This window comes from Oncorhynchus tshawytscha, linkage group LG02 (genome assembly GCF_018296145.1).
Source record: "Oncorhynchus tshawytscha isolate Ot180627B linkage group LG02, Otsh_v2.0, whole genome shotgun sequence".
In the NCBI taxonomy this organism is placed as follows: domain Eukaryota; kingdom Metazoa; phylum Chordata; class Actinopteri; order Salmoniformes; family Salmonidae; genus Oncorhynchus; species Oncorhynchus tshawytscha.
This window is the reverse complement of record NC_056430.1, coordinates 45,637,047-45,653,741: the sequence shown is the minus strand read 5'-3', so window position 1 is coordinate 45,653,741 and position 16,695 is coordinate 45,637,047. Positions and strand designations below refer to the sequence as shown.

The 16,695-nt window shown below is 41.0% G+C and overlaps 2 protein-coding genes across 24 annotated transcripts in view; one reads left to right on the top strand and one right to left on the bottom strand.

The window, feature by feature from the left end:
- LOC112244872 (nuclear pore complex protein DDB_G0274915) overlaps window positions 1-16,695 on the top strand; it is a 710,200-nt gene that overhangs the window by 621,812 nt on the left and 71,693 nt on the right. The gene's annotated exons all lie outside the window — the stretch shown is intronic.
- LOC112244881 (mucin-5AC-like) overlaps window positions 12,471-16,695 on the bottom strand; it is a 63,566-nt gene continuing 59,341 nt past the window's right edge. For 9 of the 13 annotated variants that reach the window (XM_042299576.1, XM_042299591.1, XM_042299590.1 and 6 more), the window contains one exon: window positions 12,473-14,382. The gene's annotated coding sequence lies outside the window, so the exon portion shown is untranslated. Of the gene's footprint in view, window positions 14,383-16,695 lie in introns of all 13 variants that reach the window. The other 4 variants (XR_006079105.1, XR_006079104.1, XM_042299611.1 and 1 more) reach the window with 4 other exon arrangements.

Genomic DNA, 16,695 nt, shown 5'->3' with positions numbered 1-16,695 from the left:
TGTTTTTAATATATCCACCGGTACAATTGGTTTTTCAGTAGGACCAATTGGAATAATGGCTACCTCTGTATTTTATGCGAGAATCACTCTGTGAGCCATCAGGTGACCAGTTGCGCAATGTAGCCGCTTACGGGTATTCTTCAACATAAATGCGTAAAACTATGTCACAATGCTGTAGACACGTTGGGGAATACAGAGAAAAAGTAATCTGGTTGATAGCCCATTCACTGCTCAATACGGATGCATTGGAATGCAGCGCTTTCAAAACATGAGGCACTTCGGGATTGGATTTTTCTCAGGCTTTCGCCTGCAATATCAGTTCTGTTATACTCAGACAATATTTTTACAGTTTTGGATACTTTAGAGTGTTTTCTATCCTAAACTGTCAATTATATGCATATTCTAGCATCTTGTCCTGGCAAAATATCCCATTTACTACAGGAACGTTTTTCCAAAAATTAAAATACTGCCCCCTAGTCAATGTTTTAACCAAACAGCACTTTGAATGGGTTGAAACCGGTACTTGCATGAACTCTACTACGATAGACCATCATGACATATGGTAGAAGAACATCCCAGTTCAACCCACTGTCCCCCATCCTGGATGGAAAAGACTGTCCCTGAGTCACTCCGAAGCCATGTGGTAACTTTGGACCAAGCTAGTGGCTTCCGGTCTCGTACAGCTCGTGCTCCCAGAGAAAGTTGGTCTCCCATTGACCTCCCTCCCATTGAAGGAGACGCTGCTGGCGCTCCCATTGCCGAAGAAGACCCCTCTCGTGGATGCTGGAGGTCAGATGACCTCTCTTGTGTGCTAGATGTGCGCGAGCAACCCATCTGACCGGGGATGATAAGCAGAGGTTCGAGATTTGTGGATGTTCAACACATCCACAAACTCCTCTGTCCATTTTGAGATATAATCTCACTCTACCAGGATGTACTTTTCCCATTGGCGGTTTTAGTGAGTGGAGCCAAGATATCCACAGCTATACGTTCACACGGTCAAGAGGTGACAGACAGGTTTAGGGGTGCACAGGGCGGCCGCCCTTGGGCTTTACGGGACGTGCAGTCCACACACTCCTTACACAATTTTGCGACATTGTCAAACTCCCCGGCCAGTCGAAACGATCTTTGGCTTTCCCCTGTAGCACTCCTAAATGACCCCCTGTTGTTGTGCTATGTAGCATGCCCAAAACTGTAGGCGCCACAGCTTTGTGGAGGACCACTTGTGTCTTACAAATGGCATCAGCATTAGGCAAGGGGACATGCACTAAACTCAGCCCTTGCACCTGAAGCTGATCCCATACTGGCACATATTAAGGCTTGATTACTCTACCTCCCTGCGCTTGTCCCCTATACTCTACTTCTTTTAACCTAGAGGAGAAGGCGTATTTCTGCATCTTCTTGTTGGGCGTCTGCAAAGTCATCCCCCACCCCTGCTTCCTGTTCTGGCCATGCCAGCTGGTTGACATGCATCAATGCGCAAACCACAGGGCACTGATCAGAGGGAGGGCTTGACGCAACACAGGGCGCGGCAGAGAATGCTGGTAGCCTCGACAGGGTGTCTGCATTCGCATGCTGCTTTCCGGGGGCGGTGCACAATCTTATATTGAAAATTGGCCAACTGTTCCACCCACCGAGCTAGCTGCCCTTCTAAACCTTTAAAGTTGTGCAACCATCGTAGGAGGATGTGGTCTGTTCGCAGAATGAACTCTTTGCCTAAGGGGTAATGTTTATAGTATCTTCTGAAAGTAACCATACCCAACAGCTCCTCCTTCGTTGTAGCATACTTGCATTGTTGCTTTGTCAGAGCTCAACTAGCATATGCTACCACACTCCAATCCTTCCTTCTTTGGTATGGTACAGCTCCAATTCCTTCATTGTTATCATCGGTACCTAGGATAAAGGTCTTGTTAGGATCTGGGTAGGACACGACTGATGCAGTAGTGAGGCTAACTTTCAACTGTGTGAATGCCCGCTGGCAGTTTTCCCGTCATTTGAAACTCTTCCTTTTTCAGTAAGCTGATGCAGATAGGGGCAAGATTGAACTGGCGCAACTTGGAAAGAACTTCATCCAAATGGAGGAGATGTTCTTGAACGGTATGACCGGACACAATAATGTCATCCAAATCAACTAAACGGGTGGTCTACTGTGAATCTGCTAGGACTACATCCATCAATCTCTGGAAGGTACTTGGTGCATTGCATAAACCAAAATGTAAAACGTCTGGTAGGAAACACCGTTTTTGATCTGTCTTTGGGGTCCAACCCGACTGTCTCGAGGGTGGAGAACCAGCGAGCCTTGTTAAACTGTCAAGAGCATCTTCAATTCTCCGGAGCAGGTAAGCATCTTTCTCAGTGACATCATTGAGTCTCTTTCTTTTACCAGAACGACAGGGGCTGTCCAGGGGCTACATGAGGGGCGGATGATGCCATGCTTTAGCATCTGCTAAACGTGGTCTACGGCTTCCTGTTGCAGTTGGAGGGGGATCCTGCGTGGGGCCATTTTAATGGGTTTTGCGTTACTGGTATCTATCTGATGCATCGTAAGGTGAGTTTGCCATAGATCTGGATCTCCTGTTCACGAATGGAATGAAGTGCGTTCAAAACCTCTCGTTTCCAAACCAAATTGCGCCACAATGGTGTTTACAGACCAGGAAGTGGTGATGTCCTCTTTACTCCGTTTTTCGAAGTCCACTGTTTCACTTTCTACCTCCACCTCAGTGAACAGAGTGGCAATTTCCATGCCCCGTTTTAGAATCTGGTTCTCATCAGTCATATTAATTACACGTACTGGCATTACCCCCTGGTCAACTGTACACACGACGTGAGCCACCTTGACATCACAATGGTTGAGCAAAGAGGAAGAGGGTTCCAGCATGCCTTTGGTGTACTTCTTGGGAAGACCTTCAACTGCCCACGGGATAATTACTTACAGGGTGAGAGTACTGTATCATAGTGAACAGTAACAAGTTTGGGTTGGTTAGCATCATACAACAAGAGGTAGCTTCTTTCCCATTAGTCGGTTTCATCTTCCCCCATATCAATCACATCACCAAATGTAGCTACAAAGTCAGTGCCAAGCAAAATGTCTTATGGCAGGATATCCACCATAAGAATTCAGTAACTACCCCCCCCCATTAGCTACAGCAACTTAGCCCTGGTAACCCATCAACTCAGTGTCTCCATTAGTGTTTTTTAGCAATGGAAACAATTGAAGCTTGAGCCCAGGTATCAACTGGTCGACGGTAGTCCCACCCACTTAGTTTAACATTGAGGTACACCCCAGAAGTGTTCTTGTCACATGGAGAGGCCATTCTAGAAGGAGGAAGAGGGGGGGTGAGCATTTGGCATGCCGTGCACACCCGCTCTAGTTTTCCGGCAGGTAGCGGCAGTTTCTGCGTGTATGACAGTTACATCCACATTCCTAGCAGAATTTGCTTCAGCCTCTGTTCCCTCGGTCATAAGCAAACCCGCTTTGTTCCCTAGTAGCGGGCCTAGCAGAACGAAGACTGACTCGCCAGTCCCCACTACATACATAATCAATAAAATGATCACGTGTAAACATATCCAGAGTAGTGGCATCTGCAGTCGGGTACGCTTTCTCCATTAACCGACATAGAGCATTGCCAAATTCAGGGGCTGTTTCGTTATGCAGCCTCCTCCTAGCCAGGAAGTTGGCACAGTTCCCATTGTGACTGTCACAAGGGTCTAAACATTTCCCAATACCATTTTCAACTGTGTAGTCACGTCTATCATCAACGGAGAGACCGCTATTAATGTCCTGAGCCCACCCTGATAGTAACAGAGATATATTTTATGCTGCATGTTGGGGGGAAGTGGCTGACCATTATGTGGGACGGGGGCTACCATCTGGGCCGCACCTGTGCCTAAGTTTGTGTCCTCATGGTCTGACATATATATCCCACCAGTGTAATAATGCTCACAGGACCACATGATAGGTGGGGCAGTTACTGGATTGAGCAAAGTAGTGTGATGCAGCCACCATCTTTGTTTGACTGGTATGGTCCAGCGAGGTTAGGACACAAAGACAACACGGATATCGAAAACAATTATCTTTATTAACAACACAAGGCAGAGTGCATGAAATGCAGTCTGGAATCCCCTTTGTTTGCCCCACATACCCCACGTTTATATTTTCAAAACATTTAACAAGACTAGGCCAACGAAAGAGGACATCTGACATGACATTGAACGAGAGAGAGAGTGAGAGGATACAGCAAAACAGGGACAGACATAGGACATGACAATAATACATGCTGCTAATGGCTAAATATACTGAACAAAAATATAAATGCAACATGCAAAAATTTCACTGAGTTACAGTTCATATAAGGAAATCAGTCATCTGAAATAAATTCATTAAGCCATAAATCTATGGATTTTACATGACTGGGAATACAGCTATGCATATGTTGGTCACAGACACCTTAAAAAAAGCTAGGGGCATGGATCAGAAAACCTGTCACTATGTGGTGCAACCACCATTTCCCTCGTGCAGCGCGACACATCTCCTTCACATATAGTTGATCAGGCTGTTGATTGTGGCCTGTGGAATGTTGACCCACTCCTCTTCAATGGCTGTGCGAAGTTGCTGGATATTGGCCGGAACTGGAACACGCTGTCGTACAAGTTGATCCAGAGCATCCCAAACGTGCTCAGTGGGTGACATGTCTGGTAAGCATGCCATTGGGACATTTTCAGCTTCCAGGAATTGCGTAGAGATCCTTGCGACAAGGGGCCGTGCATTATGATGCTGAAACAGGAAGGAGGTGGATGAATGGCCGAACAATGGGCCTCAGGATCTCATCATGGTATCTCTGTGCATTCAAATTGCCATCGATAAAAATGCAATTGTGTTCGTTGTCCGTAGCTTATGCCGACCCATACCATAACCCCAGCGCCACCATGGGGGACTCTGTTCACAATGCTGACATTAGCAGACCGCTCAACCACACAATGCAATACATGTGGTCTGCGTTGTTAAAGGTCAGTTGGACATACCGCAAAATTCTCTAAAACAGAGAAATGAATGTTAAATTCTCCGTAAACAGCTCGTGTGGACAGACCATCTTGAAATCTTGAAGTCAGCATAACAATTGCACACTCCCACAACTTTAGACATCAGTGTCATTGTGTTGTGACAAAACTGCACATTTTAGAGTGGCCTTTTATTGTCCCAGCACAAGGAGCAGCTGTGTAATGATCATACTGTTTAATCAACTTCTTGATACACCACACCTGTCAGGTGGATGGATTATATTGGCAAATGAGATGCTCATTAACAGGGATGTAATTTGTGCACAAAATTTGACAGAAATAAGCTTTTTGTGTGTATGGAAAGTTTCTGTTTTTTTTTCAGCTCATGAAACATGGGACCAACACTTTACATGTTGTCTTTATGTTTTTGTTCAGTGTAGTTAAACACTGATGTAAGTAGCCAGACTAGGCTACATGATATGTTTTGAATTGGCTATCTATTTTTTTTATTTTATTCTATAGGCTAGCCTACCTGCTGCTGCATTGTCTCTCTCTCCTTGAGCAACAGCACCCTCGACTTTCATGACCAAAAGAAACAAGCAAGGAATAGCTAAACACGGATCTAGTTTTAAATTCAAACCCGCTGGCACCTGACGCCCCCATGAGATCCCAAACCTAGAAGAAGTACTGTAGCTAGCTAGCTAGACCTCCTCAGCAGCAATGTTATTAACTGTAATTGAAGTTGGTGGTCACTACTGGTTTCAGATGACGAGTAAAACTCTCCGCCATGTTTTGGTAAGGGCTCAGAGTGACGTCACGCACCAAAGAAGCCTCAAAACCAATCACGACAGATAAGTAACAGGGAATTGTTAATAATTTCCTTGTTTTTTAAAAATCAAATGAATACATATTCTGATGCTCCTGGACACATAATCAGTGATGTAACCTGGAGTCATAGGGTGTTTCGGGTCAACATCACACACCCTCGCTCAGGCGACCCAACCAAGGTTGATCAGATCCTGACTTGTCTCCAGGTAGCATTACGCTGCTCCCAATGGATCTCCTCTCTTGATCCAGAGACATTGTGCTGCTGATGGCTCTTTTCCTCTTCACTCCCTTGATGCCAAGTGCGCTGCAGGCTCTGTAGATGGATTGCCCAGCAAAACCCTTGGAGCCTACCTCGATAGGCATGGACCTAGCCTTCCAACCCTGCTTCTGACAGTCGTTGACAAGTCCCTCGTACTTTGCCCTCTTCATCTCGTACGCCTCCTGAAGACGATCTTTCCAAGGGACTGTCAGCTCAACAATAATGATGGTCTTTGTGGACTCTGACACCAGGGTTATGTCTGGTCTCATGGTTGTCTTGACAATGTGCGACAGGAACTTAACATGGCTCATCACGTAATGTCTTTGATGACCCTAAAATGTTTGACGTTGATAGGCCATTGTGAAGTGGATTTACAAAGGATTTAAATGGACACGTACAATCTGATTTCAAGATTTATCAATAACCCTAAATTTAACGATGTTCCATAGGCCTACACACTGAATTAGGTTTTATTTGGACCTATGGTTCATGAGAATAACTTTTTCAAAGTGTCCAAGATGGAGGAAAATCTATCCAAACAGACCTAATGAGTCCTTGAGGAAAATGTGTGCACCATGAGGAAAGACACCTACATACAAAGTTTCCCGTCACTAGGTGAAACGGGGCAGCAGATATGAAGGTTTATGTTAGACTGCTTGTAACAGTGTCACCTATAGGCCAATCAGTGCCATTCCTTTTGACCAAGTTACTCTAGTTTCCATGTGGAAAATGTAGAAATAAATTATCAATCTATGCTTGAGTTATTTGACCATGTCAAGGGGGGGGGAAAATGAAGAATCACAAAAAGGATGAGAAAGCACTGTGACAGCAATGAGATCCTGAGCACATTACAGACGCCTCTGTGGATGCCAGAGCAAAGAAACCAATATCCCTGTGTACTGTACATGCACTGTAGAAAATAACAAGAGTTACGTCAAGGTAGTTATATGAATTAAAAGAACAAAACAAAATCCACCTTTTAAAAAAAGAGTACTATACAATTGAAAATAAACTGTAAAAAAAGATGGTATAGAGACACGATTGTACGATTTTAGAGACGAGCGGATGGTTGAAGTCAATTTATTCTGCCTGCTTTTTAAATTTTACAGCGGAGAACATCTTAAACAGATTCAAAATATGCATGTGAAGGATAAAACAAATACATTTAAGTTACGTGAAAGGAATAAAGTTCAGAGCTCTGGCTGTAAACTGAAAATATGAACATTAGCATGTTTTAAATGTTTATTGTAACCTATAACCCTTAATGCTTACCCTGATCCCAAACCCCCTCGTTTGAGGATGCTGCTACTATCTAAATAAACACAAATCAATATTTTCTATCATCTGTCTTTCAGCTCCAATTCTTTACTTAACTTCAACAGTTGCATTTATGTGGGTGTTGATTTACAGTTACCCTCATGGAATTAGCTAAACAAATGAATAAAAAAGCTAATGTATTTAGCCCTTACGGTTTATCATAATGATCTTACACAAAAACATGAACTAGTAAAACATGAAATAAGTATAAATACAATCATTGAGCCAGGTGATAATAGAGAGCAGTGATAATACTGTAGCCATTCTCTACATACAACATCTTGTAAGAGGCTCAAAGGGTATGCAGACATAGGACATTTTGCCATCAGTAGCTAGTGCTGTGAAAAAGTATTTGCCCCTTTCAAATTTTCTCTACTTTTGCATATTTTTGATACTGAATGTTATCGGATCTTCAACAAAAACCTCATAGTAGATAAAGGGGACCTGAGTGAACAAATAACAACAATTACATACTTATTTAATTTATTTCAGAAACAAAGTTATGGAGCACCCAATGCCTCTGTGGGGAAAAAGTAATTGCCCCCTTTCACTCAATAACTGGTTGTGCCACCTTTAGCTGCAATGACTCCAACCAAACGCTTCCTGTAGTTGTAGATCAGTCTCTCACGTCGCCGTGGAGGAATTTTGTCCCACTCTTCTTTGCAGAACTGCTTTAACACACTGACATTTGTGGGTTTTCAATCATGAACTGCTTGTTTCAAGTCCTGACACAACATCTCAATTGGAATTAGGTCTGGACTTTGACTAGGCCATCCCAAAACTTCCCATTTTGTTGCTTTTTAGCCATTTTCACTTGTTTGTGTGTTTTAGATCATTGTCTTCCTGCATGACCCAGCTGTGCTTTAGCTTCAGCTCACAGACAGATGGCCTGACATTTTCCTGTAGAATTCTCTGCCACAGAGCAGAATTCATGGTTCCTTCTATTAAGGCAAGTCGCCCAGGTCCTGAGGCAGCAAAGCATTCCCAAGCCATCACACTTCCACCATCACGCTTGACCGTTGTTATAAGGTTCTTACTGTGGAATGCAGTGTTTGGATTTCGCCAGGCATAACGGGACCCATGTCGTCCAAAAAGTTATACTTAAACTCATCTGTCCATAGAACATTCTCCCAAGAGTCTTGATCATCCAGGTACTTCCAGGTGCTTTTTGGCAAACCTGAGCCAACTGTTTGGACGAGATGTGTCCCATTATGTCAGACGAAAACCAAGGAAGCGTTTGGTTGCAGGCATTGCAGTTTTAAGGTGGCACAACCAGTTATTGAGAAAGAGGGGGAAATTCCTTTTTCACACAGGGAATTGGGTGTTGTATAACTTTGTTCATTAAATAAAATAAGTATATTTATTTTTTTGTTATTTGTAAACTCAGGTTCCCTTTATCTAATATTAGGTTTTGGTTGAAGATCTGATAACATTCAGTATCAATAATATACAAAAATAGAGAAAATCAGAAAGGGGTCAAATACTTTTTCATGGCACTGTAGAGAAAGTCATAGTTGTGGTTTCAAAACTACATCAGTAGGCTGTCCTGATGGGCTGAGGTTGCTGGTGTGGCGGGGATTGAGCTGTATATGTGGTATATATCAGACTAGATAAAAGAAACAGGCAGTTACACTTTAGACCTTTTGAAAATACACATTGTACATACTGTATTATTGATTTAAGATGATTTAGACATGAAGTGCAAAAAATGCTAAAGTTTGTATCATTTATTTGCATTGGATTTGTACTACAAATTGTAAAAAGTTAGCATTTGGAAATAGTAGCCAGGTAAATAAAGCAAAGCATGGATTATTGTCATACCTTGTCAAAAGGATGCTTACAGGGTAAGGAAACCAATTTGTAAATGTGTAATTATGTTGAACTATCCCTCTAATTGAAGTTCCTACAATGCATTTGATGTGATATAAATACACTTTTTATTTTAAAGAAAACTATGATTTTGTCATCTCTTAGGAAAGCAGCTTGGGCAGCAACATCTGGGGAGACTGAGAATAAAACCAGTTTGGTCCCAGGTGGACAGCCCATTTGAAACCAACATTTACAGCCTACTTATTGGCCTAGCGGGAAAATTGGGGACTTGGGTCCCAGGTGTTTACCCAAATGGGTTACAATGCAAGTAAGTCCTCAATTCGCCCGCTAGGACAACTTATGAAGCCCAACATGGCAACCACATGTGGGGCCAACGTGGTTATTTAGGACAAAACTTTGCGGGCCCCTTGTGGTTATTCTTTATGAGGGCTCAAGTGTTAACCCTTCGGGGCAGCATTTTCACTTTTGTATGAAAAGTGTGCCCAGAGTAAACTGCCTGCTACTCTGTCCCAGATGCTAATATATGCATATTGTTAGTAGTATTGGATAGAAAACACTCTGAAGTTTCTAAAACGGTTTGATTGATGTCTGTGAGTATAACAAAACTCATATTGCAGGCAAAAACCTGAGAAAAATCCAAACAGGAAGTGGGAAATCTGAGGTTTGTAGTTTTTCAACTCATTGCCATTCTAATATACAGTGTCTGTGGGGTCATATTGCACTTCCTATGGCTTCCACTAGATGTCAACAGTCTTTAGAACCTTGAGGCTTCTACTGTGAAGGAGGGGGGAATGAGAGGGGAATGAGCCAGGTGTCTGGCAGAGTGCCAAGAGCTTGTGACGCGCGTTCATGTGAAAGTTAGCTCGCGTGCCATTGCTTTTCTACAGACAAAGGAATTCTCCGGTTGGAACATTATTGAACATTTATGATAAAAAGATCCTAAAGATTGATTCTATACTTCATTTGACATGTTTCTACGACCTGTAATAACTTTTTGGACTTTTCGTCCGACCTTACGACTGGACTTGCACATGCGTTTGGATTTGTTTACCAAACGTGCTAACAAAAGGAGGTATTTGGACATAAATTATGGACATTATCGAACAAAACAAACATTTATTGTGGAACTGGGATTCGTGGGAGTGCATTCTGATGATCATCAAAGGCAAGTGAATATTTATAATGCTATTTCTGACTTCTGTTGACCACACAACATGGCGGATATCTGTTTGGGTTGTTTTGGTCTCGGAGCGCTGTACTCAGATTATTGCATGGTTTGTTTTTTGAAATCTGACACAGCATTTACATTAAGGAGAAGTATAACTCTAATTCCATGTGTAACACTTGTATTTTCATCAACATTTGAGTATTTCTGTAAATTGATGTGGCTCTGTGCAAATTCACGGGATGTTTTGGAGGCAAAGTCAAAAGTAAACTGAGGTTTTTGGATATAAATATGAACTTGTTCGAACAAAACATACATGTATTGTGTAGCATGTTGTCCCGGGAGTATCATCTGATGAAGAATATCAAAGGTTAGTGATTAATTTTACCTCTATTTATGCTTTTTGTGACTCCTCTCTTTGTTCGGAAAATGGCTGTATGCTTTCTGTGATTAGGTGCTGACCGAAAAGCCTTTTTGAAATGACACTGTGGTTGGATTAACGAGAAGTTTATCTTTAAAATGGTGTCTAATACTGGTATGTTTGAGAAATTTGAATGATGAGATTTCTGTTGATTTGAATTTGGCGCCCTGCAATTTCATTGGCTGTTGGCGTTCCCAGACAGGTTAACCCAATTGGATTCAAATCTGGGGCCCACATGGGTTATCATACATTTGCACACTGTGGTCCCTCAATAAGACCAACATGAACCAACATAAGGGCCAACGTGGATACTGAGGACAAAACTTAGTGGGCCCACTGTTGGGTTTCTCTAATGGGGCCCGTGGAACAGCCCTTCATTAACCGATATGGGTCCCACATGGAAATGTTGACTGAGAAGTTGGAGTGAGATGGATTTTTGTCCGTTATTCTGATCATTTTTATCATCGATAAAACATATATGATCTCAAACACAGTTTTCTGTTCCCAAAACGAAAATCTGTTATGAACAGAGTGGACTAAGTTTTACAGACTATCCTTTGGCAAAGGCGTTGCTGAGAAGGAGTGCAGGGGCAAATTGAGTTATTGCACACGTGCACTTCACAGAGTAGGTGTTCCCTAACAGAAATATGCAAATGCATGATAGAGCGTGCCAATGGGATCTAGCTAGTTCGTGCTTGGCTCTGCCCACCTCCTTGCTTGTTCTGCCCAACTATGATCCACTTGGATTATTTTGCTTCTATTGGAAACGACAAGCTGTGGTCTATCTTGGTTTAGTTATACAAATCTTTGCCTACATCTCCCAGAAAAGGATGTCAAGGGGGTATTTTTAGATCTAAGAAATATAAAATAAATAGTTAATAGTTCCTAATTTTTTAAGTTATCTTGGTAAAGTCTTTGATTACCCTAAACATTGTCAAGTTGATAGGTCATTGTGAAATTAATATGCAAAGTATTTTAAAGGAAAGATTGGATTCCCTGGTTTATCAATAAGTCAGCCATCTCTGAACCAATCACTTCGTTTAGCTAAATTAAGAGATGTACCATGGGCCTACTTACCGAATTGGGTGTTATTTGGACCTTTCCTGAGAATACACTTTTCAAAGTTTTGAAAAGATTTCCAAGATGGAGGACAATCTACCATGTCATTGAGGCAAATATGTTCAGCCTGAGGACAGACACCTACATACAAAGTTTCAAGTATCTAGGTCAGGGGTATTAAACAAATGTTTCCCCAGGGGCTGCATTCGGTCATAAACGAGGTCCGGAGGACCCCGCTGACAATTGTTTATATTTCCTTGCCGTGTAAAATGTCCCTAAATAGTCCTCCATCCATCAATTTAAAAAAATGTAAGGTCCCTGACTGTCTAGCTTTCATTTTGGTGATTATAAGCAATCTAGACAGTCAAGAAACTGTATGAATGTAGGTTTATTACTGTTTCTAAAGTTTAGATTTGATTTTAGTCATTTTAAAGTACAATGAAATCGGAAAGTATTCAGACCCCTTTACTTTTCCCACATTTTGTTATTCTAAAATTGAATTTAAAACAAAATCCCTCACCAATCTACACACAATACCCCATAATGACAAAGGAAAAACTGGTTTTTAGAATACTCTCCGAATGCACTGAATATTGAGTTTGTTTTTCCTCACTCAAACCAGCTGTATATTTGACACTCCTGCTCTAGGTCAAACGGGGCAGCGGATATGAGGGTTTAAGTGAGTCTTCTTATAACAGCTCCACCTATAGGCCAATCTTTTTGACCAATTACTCATGGCCTCTAGTTTCTGTGTGCCAAATTAGAAAAAGAGTTACCAAACTATGCTTGAGTTGTTTGTCCATGTCAAGTTATTTGACCATGATGATACTGACCTTGTGCTTTGATGAATTGAAAGGTATCTAGAAATAACAAAAAATTGAATTTTTTTCAAAACCAGTATAGATTGGCATGAGTCACAGTTCTATAGTAACATAATGTTAGTAACTATTCACACAAGCTCATGACATTATTACTTCAGATCAGACATCTAATTTCAATTGAACTTATTTAGTAGTAATGGCAATACTCCTCTAGGCAAAAAAATAACATTCAAATCAAAGTAGAATGGACTGATAAAATGAGACATCAACTTACCACAGCTGTAGAATGCTACAAGAACTTGGAATGGAGGAATAACTCACAGACAAGGAGGATGACCAAAAACAGATGACCAGCCATATCAGGGATAAACAATACCATTTTCACAGATCCTCCGACTCAAATCAAATTTTATTTGTCACATACACATAGTTAGCAGATGTTAATGCGAGTGTAGCGAAATACTTGTGCTTCTAGTTCCGACAATAGTAATCGACTCTCACAAACTACTAGGATTATGGTGTCTGTGACTCAGAGAACGGTTTGAATAGAGAGATAGATGAGAAACTTCCTTGCAGGAAAACCACAAACAAAGTCCATTAACTATCAAGTAGTGTCTCACATCATGAGGTTGGGGGAAGGTCAATCAGTCAATGTTCTGTAGTTATATTTTGCTCCAATATTTGACAATGAACCAAAAAGCATTAGCTTCACTGTCTGAGTAAATTCATATGTTTTGTTTGAGGCCTATTTGACTGCGACAACTCTGATAAAAAGAAGTAAGGTTTATGTACAGCATTGGCAACACACAAAAGTTAATATTCTGGCTGTGACTCCATGTCTGGCTCTGTAACTCAACAACACTACATTTCTGTTGACATCTTGAGGTGCTTACAGAAGCATTCATATGTTTCTCATGTTGGTATTTTTAGAGGGTGAATTTAGTTTGGGTTTTCATATCTAAAATAGTCTGGTAAAGATGTTAAATGTAACCATAGCGTCAGTTGAATGTATCTGAGGTTTGGTTCAACTTCAACAGTTGCTTTTATGTGTAAGGTGGATGTTGGTGTTGTTTTACAGTTTGCTTAACTGACACCTAATGGAATTAGCTAAACAGATGAAAAAAAAGCCAAGCCACCTCAGTTTATCAGAATAAAAACATGAGAGATAGAAATACCAGAAATAGAATCACAGAGACAGGCGTAAGAGATAGGTAGGTGTTTAACAGAAGGTCTTATTGTCTGTCTATTAAACTCAAGACATGCTCTATATTCAGCATCCTGTGAGAGATGAGCATTTAACTTGTTGAGCAGAACAGACATATGACATTATATGAGAGGGGTATCTGGGATCTGTAGCTAGAGAAAGTGACAGTTGTGGTTTCACTATGAGTTTGCTGGTCTGTCGGGGATTGAGCTGAACACGTGGTCTATATCAGACTACAAGACAGAAAGAGACAATTTGACAATTTGGCCTACGGTATTTTGCATATAAATGATATGGTAAGAACAATTTAAAGAAGTGCAGAACACAATCACATGGGTGATGGTGAATTAGACAAATTATGGCTCATTTTTACTTGTGCTGTACTTTTTGAGATGCCTGCGTATCCACTCCAACAGTGGGCATTCATGTGGATGGTACAGAAGTGATCAGACTGTAGTTTCCTGTATCCCCTGATTCCACCTAGAAGAGAGAGAAATGTATCTTAGTTATCCTGTCTGTCTGGAACAGCAGTCAACCAATTGTTGGTTTGACACTTTGAATGTTCAATGGTCGTTCTTGAAATGCGAAGGCATTTGGGCATTAATACATTCTTGTTGATTTTTTTATTAATTTTAATGTATTTGGGTACATCTTCCCATTATAAATCAACTGATATGGGAGCTCAATGACTTTAAATCATGTTTACCATTATGGTAACATTGTGCCATTAGTAGAGTAGTAACACCAATGACAATGTTTTGGTTTTAGTTAATTACCCTTTCAAAATAATTGACTAAATCGATATGATTAATAGTTTTGCTCACAATAAAATTGAGTTACACCAATGGCACTTTGTATTGAGACACCAAATGATCAATGGAATCCTCAAGTGTACGGCATACTAAAAGGGAGGGATTCTTTTAGGATGTTCTTTAATGGCCTCCTGTGTGGTGCAGCGGTCTAAGGCACCGCATCGCAGTGTTGCGGGGTCACTACAGCCTGGGGTTGGATCCCAGGTTGTGTCACGACCCGACCGTCCCATTGCACTACTTTGTGAGAATCTTTTTTACTTAAAGTATGTGTTTACCAGCATTTTTCCTTGAGTCTGATTAATTATCTGAAGAAAAAGTTAATCTGATAATACCTGTGGAATATAAAAATACTTGCTTGACATAAATTTGGGGTCATGTAGAAATGTTCTTGTTTTTGAAAGGAAAGCAATTTTTTGTATCTATTAAAATAACAAGAAATTGATCAGAAATACAGTGTAGACATTGTTAATGTTGTAAATGATACTTGTAGCTGGAAACGTCTGATTCTTTATGGAATATCTACATAGGCTTACAGAGGCCCATTATCAGCAACCATCACTCCTGTGTTCCAATGGCACATTGTGTTAGCTAATCCAAGTTTATCATTTAAAAGGGTAATTGATCATTAGAATTATGTTAGCACAGCTAAAAACTGGAGCTGATTAAAGAAGCAATAAAACTGTCCTTCTTTAGACTAGTTGAGTATCTGGAGCATCAGCATTTGTGGGTTCGATTACAGGCTCCAAATGGTCAGTCTATTGTTGTTCTGAGAAATGAAGGCTATTCCATGCGAGAAATTGCCAAGAAACTGAAGATCTCATACAACACTTGTGTACTACTCCCTTCACAGAACAGCGCAAACTGGGTCTAATCAGAATAGAAAGAGTGGGAGGCCCCGGTGCACAACTGAGCAAGAGGACAAGTACATTTAAGTGTCTAGTTTGAGAAACAGACGCCTCACAAGTCCTCAACTCGCAGCTTCAATAAATAGTACCCTCAAATCAAGTCTCAATGTCAACAGTAAAGAGGCGACTCTGGGATACTGACTTTCTAGGCATTGTTCCTCTGTCCAGTGTCTGTGTTCTTTTGCCCATCTAAATCTTTTCTTTTTATTGGCCAGTCTGAGATGTTTTTTTCTTTGCAACTCTGCCTAGAACTCGGCCAGTATCCTAGAGACGCCTCTTCACTGTTGACGTTGAGACTGGAGATTTGCAGGGACCCCGTTCCGCCAGCAGAACCCCTCGCCAACAGCCAATAAAATTGCAGGGCGCCAAATACAAATCAACAGAAATCTCATAAATCAAATTTCTCATACATACAAGTATTAGGCACCATATTAAATATACAATTCTTGTTAATCCAGCCACAGTGTCTGATTTCAAAAAGGCTTTACAGTGAAAGCTCCACAAATGATTATGTTAGGTCACCACCAAGTCACAGAAAAACCCAGCCATTTTTCCAGCCAAAGAGAGGAGTCACAAAAAGCTCAGATAGAGATAAAATTAATCACTTACCTTTGATGATTTTCATCAGATGACACTCATAGGACTTCATGTTACACAATACATGTATGTTTTGTTCTATAAAGTGCATATTTATATCCAAAAATCTCATTTTACATTGTCGTGTTATGTTCAGTAGTTCCAAAACATGCAGTGATTTTTGCAGAGAGCCACATCGATTCACATAAATACTCATTATAAATGTTGATGATGTTGATTCAAGTGTTATGCATGGAACTTTAGATAAACTTCTCCTTAAGGCAACTGCTGTCTCAGATGTAAAAAACCCAGAAAAAGCATACCATGCAATAATCTGAGTACGGAGCTCAGAGCCCAAACCAGCCAAAATAAATATCCGTCATGTTGCACAGTCAACATTAGTCAGAAATAGCATTAGAAATATTAACTTACCTTTGATCTTCATCAGAATGCACTCCCAGGAACCCCAGTTCCACAGTAAATGTTTGATTTGTTCGATA